Consider the following 18,206-nt stretch of genomic DNA (forward strand, 5'->3'; position numbering starts at 1 on the left):
CTTCCACTTGAACACAGACTATGCAGTTTTACCTGCAAAGTGAAAGAGGGGAAGGAGAATGGCCAGTCGGTACTGAACACGTAGAAATCCTGGAAGGAAAGTCTCTAAGGAAATAATCAGTTTTGGTTCAGACAATGCTACTGCTCTCCTTTAATGATAACCAATGCCTATCTGAAATACCTTTGTTTTAGGAACTGTGTCATATGCAACCAGGAAACTAAACCATACACATCTCTAAGAGAAGAAAACACGATTTAAGGAAACTTTATAGACATTGTTCACACTAACGTTTGTAACGGTCTTGCACGCATGTCCATGGGGTACACCCTCCGGTATACCGTGCTCATCAACACACAGGAGTAACATTACAATCTCTTTTTTCCCTGGGGTGCCTCGGTGGCTCAGTCGGTTAAGCATCTGACTTTGGCTCGGGTCATGATCTTGTGGTTCGTGGGTTCGAGCTCCGCGTCGGGCTCTGTTCGGACAGCTCAGAGCCCGAAGCCTGCTTTCTCGGTCTCCTCCTCTCTCTGTCCCTCACCCGCTCACGCTCACTTGTGTGCTCACTGACTCTCTCTCTCTCTCATAAACATTAAAAAAATTAAAAAACAAAAAAAAGAATCTTTTTTTTCCCTTTGGCTTCCCTAAAGTAAAGCAAAAGAAAAGCATATGGATTCAAAGCATCTCGATGTATCCATTACTGTTTCCACACATTTCAATTCCACCCAAATGCCACCATTCGCGATTCTCAAGAAGCCAGGTGTACAGCTTATAAGGGGACTTCGTATCAAAATCTTGTTTGTACGTTTCAGTCAATATAAACACTACACAGTCAACCAGAATTTACGGAACAGTATTTACCTTCTTCCTCAAGAAATTTCTTTGGTTGTGAATGGATCCAGCCTCCTACATTTAAATTACCTACTACAGTCTATAAGCTCAAAATCTAAGGAAATTAACTGCCCGCTATTTTCTCTAAATTCTTGTTCAATCACCTTAAGTGATAATAAAAAGGTGCCAGGGTTAATATAATTCAATTCCACAAGTGAAGCTATGAGTAATGGTGTTTCTTATTAGTGAATGCAGAGCCTTGTAAAATGTTTTAAGGAAATTCAAGTAAATTAGTCCCACTGAGTCATGTTGATAGCTATGCTGTTCAAAGAAAGGAGGCTAAAACGATTTTATAGGTAGGTTCACAGGCCGTTAAGTTTCATTACAGTACATTTAAAAAAAGTCATAAGGATATGTAAGATAAAAGTAATAATCAGGGCCATTTAAAAAAAACTACCACAGGGGGCGCCTGGGTGGCTCAGTCGGTTGAGCATCCAACTCTTGATTTCGGCTCAGGTCATGATCTCATGGCAGGGAGATCAAACCCTGTGTCAGACTGCACTGAGTGTGGACCCTACCTAAGATTCTCTCTCTCCCTCTCCCCCTGCCCCTCCCCTGCTCACACACTCCCTCTCTCAAACACAAAACAAAACAAAAAACCTACCACTGAAGAAGAGAGATTCAAATAAAATCCCCTTACAACTCTCTGAATAGGAATTATTCACCAGAGTGAAGCAGGCATAAAGGAATATTGATTCTGTTTATAAGATACAAATACATTTCATTCTGAAAACACTTCTGTAGTAGAAATAAAACAGGACAATACTCCTTATAGTACCTGAAGCAGAAAACAAATTATTAGTTTAGGGATTGAGTTGAAAATTACCACAGGGGGGAAAAAAATAGCCTTATGATGAAATTGCTAAATACCACAAAGTATCAAAATATGAGCAGATGTCACCACAATAAGCCCCAAATTGCTCGGGAATTAAAACGCTAAAATCCGTAATAATTCAATAAGTAATTAATATATAAACAGCTCTTATTACAAGCTGTTCAGAAAAACCTTTAGAATCAAATTCTTATTCTTTGGTCCAAAACAGATGGTAACTCACAAATTAGTGTCTTGGAATTGAAGATTATCTTTTATATATGTTGTTAGACTCAGTAAGTGTAATTAACATCATCTGTGTGTTACAAACACACAAAAAAGGGAAAATATGACTGGTTGATAACATTCTTCTGCTTATGCAACATGTCAAAATTAATTAGTTTGTTGATAGAAACAACAAATTAAGGTGATAAAGCCGATCTTCTAATACCTAATCATAACTGATTTTCCCATTATTGTTACCCAAACGGAACCATTACCAATAATCACCAGTGGCAAAAAAGGTTCACGTCCTGCAAAGTCTGTGTGTGAAATGCCAATCATTTTAACCAATGCAACACACAAGGTAACAATAAACGCGAAAAGGACTGCACGATTTTCTGGTTGCTCCTCAGCTCTTGGCAAGGCATGGGGTAGACACATCCTGGCAGTCCGTCCACGTAGGAGGTACAGAGCCTCAAGACATTCACAGTGTTGCACAAACATCCACTCTGTCAAGTCCCAAAACATCTCCGTGGCTCCAAAAGGAAACCTTGTACTCATTAAGCAGTCCCTCTTCCCCTCACTCCCTCTCCCGGCTCTGGCAACCTCCAGCCTACCCTCTGTCTCTCTGGCTTTGCCTATTCTGAGCATTTCACATAAATGGAAGAAACAATACCTTCTGTGTCGGGCATCTTTCACTCGGCATCGTGTTTTCAAGGTTCAGCCATGACGCAGCCTGCCCTGGGACCTCATTCCTTTCTGTGGCTGAACAGGATTCTACTGTATGGATGAACTTCATCTTGCTCATCCGTCCATCAGTTCAAGGGCATCTTGGCTTCTGTGAACGGTGTCGCTATGCACATTCGCACGCCAAGTGTCTGAGGCCCTGTTTTCCATCCCTTCGGATGTATACCGGGGAGGGGAATTGCCCTATAGCATTTTGCCTTCTTCCTCCTTTGTTGGAGCCGCATCCTCTCTAGGACTGACAGATGCCAACAGGACGGGCAGAGGGAAGGAGCTCAGCGAGCAGGGGCCTGGGGACGGGAGCCGACCGCTAGCCGGGGACAGGCAGGGAGGTCTGCACGGGGAGCAGGGTGCAGGAGGGAGCCCGGGTCCCCGCCGGCACGACAGCTACAGCTGGTAAATGGCTCTGCGCGGCGAACACCGCGACAAAGAATAAGTCGCTATTTCTCTGCTCGGAGCAAAGCACATTACTCTCCTGTTCAGGATCTTCACGAAGTGTCAGGCATCAGAGAAACCGGATTTGTTTTGTTTTGCCGCCGCCCCTCCCCCCATCCCGGCTTTAGCACCCAAGTTGTGACTTCAGACCTGCTCACATTCCTGGACGGATCCATCAAGGGCCACTTGGGTTGACAACGGTTGCCCAGGTGACTTCGCAGATTTAATACTGAGACTTTGTATGGACCCAGGCACGTAATACCGAATAAAAGCATACAATTAGTACAGCGTATCCGTACTTTAACCCAGTGGTTCTGCCTGGGGCGACTGTGTCTTCCACCCCTGGATATGTCAGGCACGGTCCGCAGACGTCGTCAGCTGTCACAACCGGAGGAGGAGGAGGTCCAGTGACCCACTACCGGGGAGAGACCAGGGATGCCGCTGGACATCCTACAACTCACAGGACAGCCTACCCGCACGGAAGTCTGACTGGCGGCCAAATGTCAATAATGCCAAGGTGGAGAAACCTGAACAACACAGATCTGAGACTCCCCGAGTTCTCTCCGTGACTCCTAATTCCTACGGTGAAATACTAGAAGGTGAGTAACACTTTCAGGCGGGTCTTGGATTCAGAAAGAAGTGTCTAGGGGAAGCTTCCATAGACCATCACAATGCCTCCTTCCTGGTTGCCCGAGTTATAAAACGAAGCCAACAGCCCACATGGATCACGAAGTCAAAGGGACAAAGCATCCGTTCTTACTGATCATAAATTAAATGCTTGATTCTATCTCTTGGTAGAATCGAATTCAATCTGCACAATAAAGGGTGTTTTTTGTCTATTTATTTTAAGAGACAGAGCAAGTGGGGGAGGGGTAGAGAGAGAGGGAGAGAGAATCCCAAGTAGCCTCCGCACCGTCAGGGCGAAGCCCGATGTGGGGCTTGAACTCACAAACCGTGAGATCATGGTCTGAGCCGAAAGCAAGAGCTGAACATTTAACCCACTGAGTCACCCAGGCGCCCCTTCAACGTGTGTTTATTTTTGAGAGACAGAGCATGAACGGGGAGGGGCGGGGGTGGGACAGAGGATCCGGAGCAGACCGTGCGCTGACGGCAGTGAACCCCACATGGGGCTTGAACTCATGAACCGTGAGATCGTCACCTGAGCCAAAGTCGGACGCCTAACTGACTAAGCCACCCAGACGCCCTGTCGATGCGGCTGTTTTTTAAACTGCCCATGGAGCAGGACAGAGGCCTCCTACCGACAGCCAGCACCGCCTGCCAGCCACGTGAGGGAGGCACCACGGAAGCAGGTAACCCAGCCCTGGTGAAACCCTCAGAAGACCGCAGCCCCAGGGTGGCCTCTTCAGTGCCACGTCACAGGGGCCCGAGCCAGGCCCACCCTGCTGAGTCACACTGGCATTCCTCGGCCTCGGGACCCAACTCATGGTGAAGGGCAGGTCAGACACCTGACCGGGGCCAGGCGCCCTTCCTTCAGCAAGTGCGTGTGATCATTATCCACAGGCTGGGGACGGTGACGGGCAGAGCTGCGCCACGGAAGCCTAAAACCAAATGAGCTGGGGAGCCCGACAACTAGAGGTCCGAATGCACCAAAGCGACAGAACGATGTTTTCCGGGCTGTCCGTGCATGTCTGGTCTGCGTCAGCTGAGAAACGGTTCCACGATCCAATCGGATGGGACACACTGGGTTTTGTGAAGTTATTAACAAACAAGAATAGTGGTTCACGCGAAAGTGCACCTATCGTCTGCCCAGCTCTGTTCCAAGTGCCACAAACTCATTTGATCCTTTATTAAATAACGGAAGAAGCCCACCTACCAGAATCACACCGTGTTTTCAGTGCTGCACCCCAGGTCCCGCCAGCAAGCACATCACACCAGGTGACCCCACACAAGAAATATCATTCTGCTGTCACGGTTCCCTCACGGCTCGGACCTGCAGGCGGCAGGAACTCTGGGAAGCCCCTTCCTCCTCGAGCTTCACTTCGAGCTGCTCCTCCCTGTATCCCTGTATGGCCCCCCCCCCCGGGGTGACGACACCCCACGGCCAATACGCTGTGGTTTGCCACGCTCCCAAAGCCCTCTCCGAACGGCTTGCCAGCAATATGCTGACATTCAGAAGACAGAGCTCTGATGGACTCTGAACACGTCAGTCACTAGACCTTCCAAAAATTGAGGTTTTCCTGTTGGAAGACTGGGTGTTCTCCAACAGAAATATGAAAACACACTTTTCAGACTTTGGACGTATGAAATCTAAAGACGACGGTACTTGACTAAAACGAAGACAAGTGTGCCCAGATGGTAATGACCGATAAAAATAAATGTTACTTTTGATATTATAATAGTATCAAGAAATAGGGCAGTTCTAGATAAGCTTCTCCGTCGGGAATTAATCAGGCCACCATTCCCATTTCTCTTCTGACTCACTGAACTAGGAAAACGGGTACCGAGAAGTGAAAAGTCACAACGCATGGATTATTTCCTCCTATCTCTCTTTTTTTTTTTTTTAAAGCTCACTTTTGGAAAACCCTTAATTCGGGTGGATTAAGTGTTGCCACTGTAAGTAAAGGTTTATCTTTCTGTTAATGCATAAACCCTAAGTGAGACCCCAAAGGGGCGCCTTCCCTTTTCAAGTTATGCTTATGACCTAGAAAAACTTTCTTGTATTGTTAGTGATAAAGGCTAGTAATTTTGTACATAAATTCCAAGGGGCTAACCTCTGATGTCCTTCAAAAATCAGCTTATATGTCATAAACACATAAGGTAAAAACAAGGACCACCTTAAAAGATTTTTCTTTTTTAATTTTTTTTTAATGTTTATTTATTTTTGAAGAAGAAAGAGAGTGTGAGCAGGGGAGGAGCAGAGACAGAGAGAGACACAGAACCCGAAGCAGGTTCCAGACTCAGCCGTCATCACAGAGCCCGACACGGGGCTCAAACTCATGAGCTGTGAGATCATCACCTGGGCTGAAGTCAGACGCCTAACCGACTGAGCCATCCAGACGACCCAATGTTTGTTTATATCATTTTTTAGAGAGTGAGAGAGAGAGAGAGATAGAGAAACAGACAGAGGCAGGGGGTAAGCAGAGGAGGGGCAGAGAGAGAGAGGGAGACACAGAATCCGAAGCAGGATCCAGGCTCTGAGCTGTCAGCACAGAGCCCGACGTGGGGCTTAAACTCATGAGCTGCGAGATCATGACCTGGGCTGAAGTTGGACGCTTAACCAACAAAGCCACTCGGGCGCCCCAAAACGTTTTTCTTTTAAAAACAGTCTGCAGGGGCACCTGGGTGGGTCAGTCGGCTAAGGGTCTGACTTTGGCTCAGGTCATGATCTCGCAGTTTGTGGGTCTGAGCCCTGGGCTGGGTATCGGAGCCTGCTTGGGATTGTCTCCCTGTCTCTCCCTCTGCCCCTCCCCTGCTTGCGTGCACTCTCTCTCTTTCTCTCAAAATAAACTTAATAAAATAAAATAAAGGTAAAATAAGTAAACTTAATAAAATAAAAAATAAAATAAAAGTAAAAACAGTCTGTACGGTTAAATGACAAAATTTGTCGTCCAGTGTCTATAGAAAATATTTAGTCTGAACGTTTTTGGAATTAACACTTCAGTCTGGTTATCTGTAGGCGGTAACCCTGGCTGTGCCATCAATTTTCCTGTGGCGTGCATTAACTGGCCAATGGACCATTACGGCACAGGTGTGAGAAGTCTGGTAAGATCTCTGACCCATATTTGAGATGGGAAAAGCGGTCATTGTGGAAGTGTGCCCGTAAAGCTGGCAGCCAGCCCGCCACTTACGGCTGATGCCCCTCTCACGAGTAATAATGTCGGTATACTGTGCACACAGACCAGAGACGTGTCCAGGTTTTGTGCAGAACCCCATTCTCTACGGCCCAAGCAGACAGGAGAGAGTTACCAACAGGCAAAACCAACGACCAGCGACTTTCAGGTTGCCCCAACCTGGGGGAGGGCTCGTTCTAGTGTTTGTTCAGAAGGCACAAGTTCTTAGATGTGACAACAACGTGTTTCTAAAGGAAAGCTTCCAGGATCGAGTAAGTCTGGGGAAATTGTAGGCTAAAAAAAGGTAAAACAGATCCATAAAGTGGAACAAACACCAAGCGGGATAAACTCCAGAGAAAACCCTAACAAGACGCGATCTCCTGAAAATCTGCAGTCAAAAGAAATTCTTAAAAGCAGCCAGAGAAAAAAACACAAATTACAGCCAGAGGGAAAGAGAAAACTCACGGACTTCTTGTCAAAAACCATGCAACCCAGGAAACGATGGAATGAAATCTTCAGAGCCGAAACAATGTGTCAACTGAAAATTCTACTCTCAGACAAAACAGCTCTTAAATATGAAGAAAAAGACTCTTCCAGGCTAACAAATGCACAGACAGTTCACGGCCAATAGGCCTGTCCTGTAAGAAAAACTAATGAAAAATTAATGGACGTGCTTCAAGGGGAAGGATAAAGAGCTCAGACTGACACCTGGACATCTGGATTTGTGCAAAGGAATGATGAGCAACAGAAATGATAAATACAAAAACATTTTCTTCTGGGGCACCTGGGTGGCTCAGTCGGTTGAGCATCTGACTCTTGATTTCGGCTCAGGTCATGATCTCTGGGTTTCTGGGTTCGAGCCGCACCCACACGGTCAGCGTGGAGCCTGTTTGGGATTCTCTCTTTCCCTCTCTCTCTGTCCCTCCCCTGCTCGTGCTCTCTCTCTCAAAATAAATACAACTTAAATTTAAAAAAAAAAACCCACACATTATCTTCTCATTTTAAAATTTATAGGGGCATCTGAATGGCACAGTCAGTTAACCATCCAACTTAGGCCCAGGTCATGATCTCACAGTTTATGGGTTCAAGCCCCACGTTGAGCTCTGTGCTGACAGCTTGCAGCCTAGAGCCCGCTTCGGATTCTGTGTCTCCCTCTCTCTCTCTGCTCCTCCGCTCGTGCTCGCTCTCTTTCAAAAATAAACATTAAAAATATATATAAAATTTCTTTTACATATAATTGATTGCTTAATGCAAAATTAGTAACTGTATCGTGGGTTTTTTCTTTTTTTAATGTTTTTATTTATTTTTGAGAGAGAGAAAGAGAACACAAGTGGGGTAGGGGCAGGCAGAGAGAAGAAGACACAGAATCAGAAGGGGCTGCAGGATCTGAGCTGTTAGCACAGAGCCCGACGTGGGGCTCAAACTCATGAACGTGGGGCTTGTGAGATCATGACTGAGCCGAAGTCGGATGCTTAACTGACTGAGCCACCCAGGCGCCCCCGTATTGTGCTTTTTAAAACATATGAAAGGAAAATGTACGACAACAGTAGAAGAAGTCGGGGATGGAAGAGGAATGGAAGTAACTGTTGTTAGGTCCACATCCGTGATGTGGTACGATGTGCAAATGCAGACTGCGCGAAATTAGTGTTAATGTGCCGCCGAAGAGAGCACCAGACTCTGCCAAATTCAAGACGGATACTGCAAGCATTAGAACATTACTCTAAAAATTAAAACTGAAGTATAGCTAATGAGCTCATAGCAGAATCATGCAAAAAAAATTCTCAATTTATGCAAACATATGCAGGAACAGAGGAAAACAGAAACACAGAACGGCACAAACAGAAAACAAAAAGCCAGTGGTAAATGGTATAACCATTCTGATTAAAAGGCTGATTGTCGGACTGGATACAAAATCAAGATCAAACCACGCTGTCGTAACAAAACTGGTTTGGAGAAGTATACATTCTGTCTATGAATATATGTATGCATGTATGTATATATATTATAGTTGGCCATATATTATCGATATATATTATCTTTTGTTTTTAATGTTTATTTTTGAGACAGAGAGAGAGAGAGACAGGGAGAGAGAGGGAGGAGGAGGGAAAGAGAGAGAGAGAGAGAGAAAGAGCATGCGAACGTGAGCAGGGGAGGAGCAGAGAGAAGGAGACACAGAATTCGAAGCAGGTTCCAGGCTCTGAGCCGTCAGCACAGAGCCCGACAGGGAGCTTGAACTTATGAACCGCGAGATCATGACCTGAGTTGAAGTCCGACACTTAACCGACCAAGCCACCCAGGCACGCAGCCATATACTGTCTTTGAATATATGTATTCTGTTCAGTTGAGCATTCTCCTTTGTGATTTCTCCCACCTCTTAACTGCTTCCTGAGTCTGAGGAGGACATGCTAGGGTGAAGAAAACATGTTATATGGATGATTCCTGGACACCAAGATCACTCTGCTTTAAGAAAGCAATTCACGAAGGAAGGTAACGACACAGTGACCCCGGTCTGTCGGAGTCTGACTGTAGAGAGCCCAGACCACCAGACTCCGTAAGAAGCCTGAGCATCAACACGCTGAGGGCACATTCAGCTGTTCAATGAAGACACACACCCCAAAAGGGTTAAGGGATGTAATAGTGAGAAATCACAACCTCTGCTCTTGAAGACAAGCCCAAGCTGAAGAAACACTTTGATCAGGGCGGCCAACTTGGGGCAATGGGGCAGACGGGTGCCTGGGAGCTTCCACACGGGACTGGTCCTGTTCCCCTCTCTCCAACAGGTGTTGATCCGTGATCCCAGCAAATTTATCTAAGAGTCTGTTTCATGAGAACAACCTTCTTAAGACAATAGCCGCAACGGCACGTGGTTACAATATCTCACACACAACTGGCCCGTCCTGGGGCGCCTGGGTGGCTCAGTCGGTTGAGCGTCCGACTCCGGCTCGGGTCACGATCTCGCGGTTCGTGGGTTCAGGCCCCGCGTCGGGTTCTGTGCCGACAGCTCGGCGCCCGGAGCCTGCTTCCGATTCTGTGTCTCCCTCTCTCTCTGCCCTCTCCTCTGTTCGTGCTCTGCCTCTCTCAAAAATAAATAAATAAACATCAAAAAAAAAAAAAAAAAAAAAGTGCCCTGTCCCATCAAGTGAATGTATCATGAATGCTACTAATGCTTCGTTTTTAGCATGTTACTAAAACCAGAGAATTTTATGTTTAAAATAATAGCATGTTTAAAATCAGAGAAAACAATGTTTTGTATCTTTGATGAAAAAGTGCACACGCCAGGCATTTCAATAAGTATACACTGGTATATGTTACGTAAATGTTACACGTAGAGAAACACACAGAAACTCCCCAGAGTACTTATGATGAAATGTTCTTGATGTCCTCTATCATTTGTGTACTTGAGGCTTCTCTATTTACTACCCTCCCCTTTTCTGAACCTGAGCTTAAAAGTTGGGAGACCTATCTAGACACGGCCACAGGCGGGAAATTCCAGGGCCACAGAGCAGAGGCGAGCCCACCTTTCCTGTAAACGGCCAAACAGTAAGTGACTTGAAGCCTAGCCATACTCTTGTTGCCTCTACTGAGCTGGATCCTGACACTCCGAAGCAGGAATTGACAAAGTACAAAGACACAGGTGTGGGGCTGTTTGGGTCGGCCTACGGGCGGTGGCTTGCCCACCCCGGCCTCGGCACACAACCACGCCGGGTTTAGTAAGCTGTGCACTCGTAACTCTTCACTGCATTTAAACAGACAGCCCACTCGTCTGGTCAGGGTGACCAGACAGCACGCAGAGAAAGAAGTTCTTTATTCCAGAAGCAAAGCAGGTCTGTGCTTTGTGACAGAGAACGACCACAGGGAAGGGGAAAGAGCAGGAGTGTGCTATGGACGGGAGCTCGAGTCTCTGGTCCCCAGGGGCCATTCACACAGCTGCCACCAGGGATCGTTGGGACAGCCGAGCAAATGTCACATCACATCGACGTGCAGATTTCAGGACCCGAGTGCTGAAATTTTGAAACTTCCCAATTCTTTCATGGATCACAGACGTGGGCAATTAAACAGAACAATCTAATCAGTTTGGGAACGCAATCTTTATTTTGCCTTTGAAAATGATTGTATTTAGGGGCGTCTGGGTGGTTCAGTCGGTTGAGCGTCCAACTTCAGCTCAGGTCGTGATCTCACAGTTGGGGAGTTCGAGCCCCGCGTCGGGCTCTGTGCTGACAGCTGGGAGCCTGGAGCCTGCTTCGGATTCTGTGTCTCCGCCCCTCCCCCGCTCATGCTCTCTCACTCTCAAAATTAAACATTTAAAAAAATAATAAAAAATGAAATAAGAAAATATTATATTTAAATACACTTCTGTTTTTAGAGTAGTTTTACGTTCAGAGCAAAATTGAGCAGAAGGTAGAGATTTCTCAAATACCCCCTGCCCTCACTCCCCCACTGCCAACACCCCCCACCAGAGGGGACATTAGTTACCATGGATGAACCTACGCGGACACGTCATTGTCACCCAGAGCGCACAGTTTACGTCAAGGCTCACTCTTGCTGCGGTGTGTTCTGTGGACTGAAGCACACGTACAATGACACGTGTCCATCATCACAGCGTCCCTAAACAGTCCTCTGTGCTCTGCCCTTCCCCTCTTCCTCCTCCAACCCCTGGCAACCACTGGTGTTTTTACTGTTTCCTTTTCCAGAAGGTCACAGAATTGGAGTCCTACAGCACATAGCCTTTTCTGATGGGCTTCTTATGCTTTGTGATGGGCATTTAAGGTGCTTCCCTATCTTTTCACAGCCTGACAGCTCGTTTCTCCTCAGCACCGAATAGAATTCCACTGTCTGGACGGAGCACGGCTTATGTATCCATCCACCTACCGAAGGCCATCTCATCTTGGTTGCTTCCGAGCTTCCGACTTTTGGCAATGATGAATAAAGCTGCCATAAACATCGTGTGCGGGCTTCGGTATGGATAGAAGTTTTCAACTCCGCTGGGTGAATTTTATGGTTTTAAATGCCATTAAAATTATGGAAGTAGTGTATGCTCACGGGAGAGATTTTAAGAGGTTTTCAAAGGCAGGCAATTCTGCACCCGCCCCCCCCCCTCCCCCAGGGCCATCTGCCCCAGGGGCAATGTCCAGAAATATTACTGGTTGTCGCAGTGTCACAAGTGGGGTGTGTGTGTGTGGGGGGGGGGGGTGCTCCTAGCATTTAATCGGTAGAGACCGGGGATACTGCTCAACACCTACAACACAAAAGACCTCTCCCCCACAAGAAAAGACTTTCCAGTCACAAACGTCAACAGAGCCAAGGTTGAGCAATCTTGATACAAAGGTAAAAGGTCAAAAGTCTTCTAAGTGACTCTGAGTTCCCGGCTTTCAGTGTATAGTAAGCTTCTTCTGTGTGTTCTGGCTTTTTTTTTTTTTTTTAATGTTGTATTTATTTATATTGAGAGAGAGAGAGAGAGAGAGAGAGAGAGAGAATCCCAAGCTGGCTCCGCACTGTCAGCGCAGGGCCCGATGCGAGGCTTGAACTCACAAACTGCGAGATCATACCCTGAGCAGAAATCAAGAGTCGGATGCTCAACCGACAGAGCCACCCAGGTGTCCCGTGTGTGTTCTGATGTTTAACATAAATATAGTTTTCAAAGTAGAATCTTTCAATTTAGTGATGAAGGCACATGTCAGCTGTGTCCATCATTAAAATTCCTTTTTTATAATGTTTATTTATTTTGAGAGAGAAGGAGAGACAGAGAAAGGGAGGGGCAGAGAGAGAGGGAGCGAGAGAATCCCAAGCAGGCTTCATGCCGTCAGCACAGAGCCTGACACGGGTCTCAAACTCATGAACCGTGAGATCATGTCCTGAGCAGAAATCAAGAGTCAGACACTTAACCGACTAAGCCACCCAGGCGCCCCATCACTTACAATGATTTGGATGGAAGGGAGGTAGGAATTTATTTTGCACGATGAAAATAAATAGGAATTTGCAATGGATAACACCATTTATTGAAGGGATGTCTTCCGGACTCACCGAATCATCAATTTGCTTATACACAAGGCGCTCGTTACATGCGGTTCATTCGGCTAATCTTTAATACTCTGAGGTGGTCAGAAATAGATTTCGTCATTTACACCGTACCTACGAGCAACTGTGCTCAACTCGTTTTGGGATTTTCTAGATGTTATTTTTTTTCCAACCGACTCCCATCAGACTCTGCCACCGTCAGTCTCTATCAGGTGACTAGAACGTGGTGGCTGGGACAAGAGTGAGCCGTTGGCGGGCCCTGCGTTTTGCTCACATGTGCATCTCGTTATGCAAAATCCAGACCGACCCGAGTGTTCCATCAACACTGAATATCTTATTTAGAGAGATCATTCATTTAGAGATGAGAGGTCATTCCTCTGACCAAGAAAGCGGCAGAGTGTGTGGTCAGCTGGCAGTATGGAAAAAGAATTTCCCTTCCGATGCATGGAGTTTCATTCTTCAGCAGTAGAAGCCATGTCGTTGCTACATCCCCTAATTCCTGTTAAAGTTCTTACTCTGTTGGTCAGTCTGTCTTTAAGAGGTAATGCTCCCCTTATCCCATCGCTGGTACCGAATACTGGCAAGGTCAGAGGCAGCAATAATCATTATTATAAATGATTGTACAAGCAAGTGAAACAGGTACGATGCAGGGTGCCTGGGTGGCTCAGTCGGTTAAGCATCCGACTTCAGCTCAGATCACGATCTCCCGGTTTGTGAGTTCAAGCCCCGCATCAGGCTCCGCGTTGACAGTGCAGAGGCTGCTTGGGATTCCCTCTCTCTCCCTCTCTCTCTGCCCTGCCCACCCCCCTCCCCCAAATAAAATAAAATTTAAAAAATATATACATACGTACAATGCACCTTAAAAGTATGTATTCTTCCATCAAGCCCAATTTCATGTCTACAGCCATTCACAAGATGAATGCCGCAACCTCTGTTGGAATTGCAACCCCTCGATCTACTTTGGGACATTTCCTTTGCGACTGACGCCGCTCACCTAATCACACTGCAGGTGTGGGCGCCACTCGGTCAGTCCCGGAAGACTGGGACCTAAAAGGACACACAGCTTGGCTCTCTTGGACATGAGGACCAAGCCATTACATCCTCTTCCTTGATGTCATGTGGCTGAATCGCGACGACACCCGTCTAGTCCTATGTGTGATGCCTACAAACGACAGCTTGTAGCACACCATCATTTGGAGAAACACACTTCAGGCACTTCGCCTGAAGTGTGACCAAGAACCTTACCATCTAATGACATCCACTTTCCCCATGATGCCGCACTCTGACCTAAGTCATGTGGGGCAGGCAGGCAGTGCTGACCTCTGCCAGTGAACGACACAGGACACTGAAGGAGACCAGACCTCAGGGCCACAGGAGGGCCAGGCATTACATCTGTCAAGTAGAGTCGTGTTTTCCGGGGCATTTGGCTGGCTCAGTTGTAGAACATGCAAATCTTAATCTTGGGGTCGTGAGTTTGAGCCCGACATTGGGCACAGAGATTAAAATAAAAAGAAGGGGCACCTGGGTGGCTCAGTCAGTTAAGTTTCTGACTTCGGCTCAGGGCATGATCTCACGGTTTGTGAGTTCGAGCCCCGTGTCGGGCTCTGTGCCGACAGCTCGGAGCCTGGAGCCTGCTTTGGATTCTGTGTCTCCCTCTCTCTCTGCCTCTCCCCTGGTCATACTCTGTCTCTCTCTCAAAAACAAACATTAAAAAAAAATGTTTTAATTAAAAAACAAAAGGAGGGGTTGTGCCTGGGTGGCTCAGTCAATTAAGCGTCTGACTTCGGCTCAGGTCATGACCTCATTGCTCGTGAGTTGGAGCCCCGTGCCAGGCTCTATGCTGACGGTTCAGGGCCTGGAACTTGTTCGGATTCTCTGGCTCTCTGTCCCTCCCCAACTCATGCACGCACACTCCCTCTCTCTCCTCCCCTCTCTCAAAACAAACATAAACAAAATTTTTTACATGAATAAAAATAAAAATAGATTAAAAAAAAAAAGACGAGTCGTGTTTTCCCACAGTTTGAAAGGGTGACTAAGGGTGCCTGGCTGGCTCAGTCAGTAGAGCACAATCCCCTTGATCACAGTGGTCATGGGTATGAGCCCCATGTTGAGTGTAGAGATTACTTAAACATTAAAACCTTAAAAAAATATATGGAATAAATAAAAGGGCAACCAGGGGTGCCTGGGTGGCTCAGTCAGTTGAGCATCCGACTTCAGCTCAGGTCATGATCTCACGGTTCACGAGTTCAAGCCCCACACCGGGCTTGTTGCCGTCAGCCTGTCGGGGCAGAACCCTCTTCAGATCCTCCTTCCATCCCCCCCATCTGCCCCTTCCCCGCTTGCACTCTCTCTAAAACAAATAAAGATTAAAAACAAATAAATAAAAGGGCGACTGAATCTTGAGACAGAAAAAAAGACAAACGATTTCGCAACTTCTAAACTTTCTGTGAGTCAAAGAGCTCAGGTGTCGGGCAATCAGAATCCCCAGGTTCCCGAGGGCTTCTGATGGTCCCACTGATGGTCTAAGCTGGGAGGCTGACGTCACATCCCACAGAGGCACCTCATGCTGCCCAATGAGGAACACGCAGGCCAAAGAGTCCGTGTGTGGTGCGGAGGGAAACACACGGCATTTGGGTGAAGCGTCCAGGGTGCATGAGTTCAGCGTTCAGCATGGTGCTGTCCCCCACACTGTCACCATCTCCCAGTATTTCAGAGACTTTGTAAATGCACTGCCAGGAAGGGGAGAACCAGGCCATTTGGCCCTAAACCCTAACGCCCTCCCCTTTCCCCACAAGTCTGTCTCCAATGGGCACTTTTAAGGGATTCTTTTTTTTTTTTTTTCTTTAATGTTTATTTACTTTTGAGAAAGAGAGACAGAGTTCAAGTGGCGGGGAGAGGCAGAGAGAGACAGAGAGAGACGGAGACACAGAATCCGAAGCCGGCTCCAGGCTCCGAGCTGTCGGCACAGAGCCCGATGCAGGACTCGAACCCATGGACCACGGGGGCATGACCTGAGCTAAAGTCTGAGGCTTACCGACTGAGCCTCCCAGGCGCCCCGAAGGGATTCTTAAAAATAAAAGATACAGAGCCCAGCAGTTCTTGTATCAATCTGCATTTTCCTTGAAGGTCAAAGTCTTCCCTAAATTATGCTTGCCCATCTCTGTCACACTGTACTTATATACTTAGGGCCGGCCTGAGCTGGCTTTCTCTTTTCTGAATTGCAGTGTGGCCTTTTCCCAGAAATTACACTCAGTGCTGGGAAAGGGTAGCGTCTCCTTCACCACACAATCTGGCACTCTGGGAGAAGCATCACGGCCCTGGAGTGAGGCCGACTGTGTGTGGCTAAATCCCAGAAGCCCCCACCGAAGCTGGTGAATAACTCAATCTCCCCGCCCCCCAAAATGAGCACAGCACACGACAGTTAGACGGCACAGGTACACATATTCGAACACACGTAAAGCCAGACGCGGAGGGCGTATCGCAAACGAAGTTATGATTATAACCACGGAACAGCAATAGATCCAAACCCTGGCCACTGGGATGCTGCTATGTTCCTTTTGTTCTGTTGCTCATTTTCTCAGGCTTTTAAAGAAAAAAATATATATAAGAACCTAAAAATAATAATAAAAATAAAACAAGACGAACCTTATGTGTATTTTGCCACAATTAGAACTTTTAAATAAATAAAAAATAAAAAGTTAAGATGAACCTATAAACATTTATCCCCCTCCCTGCTCCAAAGGAATAAATTTCGAGAAGCTTCTTAACAGGGAGTAAAATAGTCATGCAAATAAAAGTGTGAGTGAATCAAGTTTTCATTTCATCTGGGACATAATCCCATTTATCTGTCGTTTTCTTATTTTTTAATGTTTATTTATTTTTGAGAGAGAGAGAGAGCGTGAGCGAGGGAGGGGTAGAGAGAGAGAGAGGGAGACACAGAATCTGAAACAGGCTCCAGGCTCCAAGGTGTGAGCACAGAGCCCAATGTGGGGCTCAAACCCATAAGCGGCAAGATCATGACCTGAGCCGAAGCTGGACACTTAACTGACTAAGTAACCGGGCTCCCCACCTGTGGTTTTCTTAAAAGGAAACTTATTACTTTGTTCTTAAGTAACTGAACTTTAAAAACTGAACTTTATTTATTTATTTTGAGAGAGACAGAGAAAGCACGAGCAGGGGGAGAAGGACAGAGAGAGAGGGAGCACAGGCAGCACAGAGCCTAATGTGGGGCCTGAACTCACAAACCCTGAGATCATGACCTGAGCCGAAATCGAGAGTCGGACGCTTAACTGACTGAGCCACCCAGGCGCCCCTCAAATAACGGTGTTTTTAAATGAGCAAGTGTGTTTGAGAAAGGAAGTGAGAATAGAGTCAGATAAGAATACAAATTGGATCAGACTGAGTGTAGATAGTAAAATTCCAGAATAGCCTATTTAATATCTTCATGCTACACTCACCAAATGTTTTCATCTGCCTACCCTCTCTCTTTTATGGATACATTTTACCAGTCCAGTGGGCAAGACTTTTCTTTGTGCAAATATAATTTCGAACACAATTTCAGAAAGAGAAAATGCCAACACCCCCATTTCCTATAAAAACTAAATATAGGAAAAACAGAATTTCAGTGTATTTTCCAGTTTAAGCTTCGCCTGATTTCCTTTGAGCCTGTTCAAATTTCTCTCAGGTCCTAAGATCACGTTCATGGAGTACAAGAAATAATATGTGGATGGACAACAGGGCGTTATGCTAAGTGAAGTCAGACAGAGAAAGAAAATCCCATGTGATTTCACTTAATGTGGAATCTAATGAAACAACACAAACAAACAAGAAAAAGCGAAACCAGACCCAGAAATACAGAGAACAAAGTGATGGCTGCCAGCAGCCGGGGGGGGAGGGGTGGTCAAAATGGGGGACAGATACGTTAGATACACAAGTATAAAGGTACCTGTGGTATGGCAGGTCGTGTCCCTTAGGAAGGTCTGGGGGTGACATTTCTAACAATCAGCTAAACTCTGAACAAAGGGCTGCCCTCAAATGGTACTCCGAAGGTTTCATTAAATGAACAAAGACGTTCACGGCGAAAACCAATGCTGCTGATTTCCGGTTGTGTGAATACAACTTTTCACAACGCCGTACGCAGCCCGCGCTGTAGAGAAACGCTCTTTGCAAAAAATGTTGAAAACGCCCTACAGCTCCAAGTATGACATTTACATGGTTTTATTGAAATATCACAGATTAAAAATAGAAGACTGCCTTTTAGTAGGGTACAGACCTTGTCCAAAAAAGCGTAGGAAAAAAGT

The 18,206-nt window shown here is 46.4% G+C and overlaps 1 protein-coding gene across 8 annotated transcripts in view; it reads right to left on the bottom strand.

Moving 5' to 3' along the window:
• The window catches only part of TBL1X (transducin beta like 1 X-linked), a 229,248-nt gene that overhangs the window by 66,787 nt on the left and 144,255 nt on the right, over positions 1–18,206 (bottom strand). The window lies entirely within an intron of this gene.

Source organism: Panthera onca, chromosome X (assembly GCF_046562875.1).
Source record: "Panthera onca isolate mPanOnc1 chromosome X, mPanOnc1 haplotype 2, whole genome shotgun sequence".
Classification (NCBI taxonomy): domain Eukaryota; kingdom Metazoa; phylum Chordata; class Mammalia; order Carnivora; family Felidae; genus Panthera; species Panthera onca.